A 1,058-nucleotide genomic window follows, 5' to 3' on the forward strand; every position below is an offset into this window, starting at 1 on the left:
TCTCTCTCTCTCTCTCTCTCTCTCTCTCTCTCTCTCTCTTTCTCTCTCTCTGTGTGTGTCTCTGTCTCTGTGTCTCTGTCTCTGTCTCTCCTTTCTATTTTTTTTCAATGACACTTTGAGACTTTCCCCTCAAAATTGAAACTGACAATTGCAAACTTAAGAGATTTAGGAGAACAAAATGGTCCCCAGGGTTTCCTTCAAGCCCAGTTAGACAGGCTTAATGTACCTTTAGCTTAGTTGTGGGCTAGAAAGCAGATCTAAGGCATAGAATAAATTCAAATGCTTAAGAAAAGATGATGGAATGGAATGACCTTACCTGTCCACCAAATATCTGCTCACTTTCCCCCACATATGCTAATTTGTTTCTAGCCAGCAACTTAGCATTCCCCATCTTATGTGGCCTCTGGTACTGAAATAAAACATAGGACTTCTTCAAAATGAGATGGGGTAAATGATATCATTCAGTGGTGGAATGTAGGACCAGGAGAGGCTGTGGGATGATGTGATCCTACAGAGGTGTATGAATATGTCTTTCGAATTTTTTCTAAAGGGTAGGAGGAAACTAGGGTGGTGGGTAGAGAGGGCTAAAGTTGTGAAGAGAATTTCTTTGTTAGAAAAATTAAGACTATGTCATAACAACAGTGGAGTAAGAAGAAGCATAGTTAGAGTGATGTCTTTTCAGATGCAAGACAGGTTGACAGTGGACATCAAAGAAGGTCTGGGCTCACAAGAAACTGAGATGGTGTATTCTGAGAAAAAGAGATGAAGGCAGAGAGTGGGGTACCAATATTAAGGATGATCATATGGCAGGCATGGCTGTATCTCATTCTGCAAGCATCACTTTTCTTACTAAAGAAAAAAGTGAGAACTTTCACTGAGACTGGGAATAGAAGGAAAGGGAGGCTGTATGGTGACTAATTAAGGATCAGCAGAGTGAGTGGACATGGGAAACATACTGAGCTGAGCAGCAGCTCTAAGCATTGGGAGTGGATTGTGGCCCTAAATGTAAAGCATTTCTCCATCTGCCTCTAACTGGGTAAGTGTGGGCACAGTGTGGG

The 1,058-nt window shown here is 41.9% G+C and overlaps 1 protein-coding gene across 7 annotated transcripts in view; it reads right to left on the reverse strand.

The window, feature by feature from the left end:
- The window catches only part of Pak5 (p21 (RAC1) activated kinase 5), a 302,472-nt gene that overhangs the window by 232,369 nt on the left and 69,045 nt on the right, over positions 1-1,058 (reverse strand). The window lies entirely within an intron of this gene.

Source organism: Mastomys coucha, unplaced genomic scaffold (genome assembly GCF_008632895.1).
Source record: "Mastomys coucha isolate ucsf_1 unplaced genomic scaffold, UCSF_Mcou_1 pScaffold15, whole genome shotgun sequence".
Classification (NCBI taxonomy): Eukaryota; Metazoa; Chordata; class Mammalia; order Rodentia; family Muridae; genus Mastomys; species Mastomys coucha.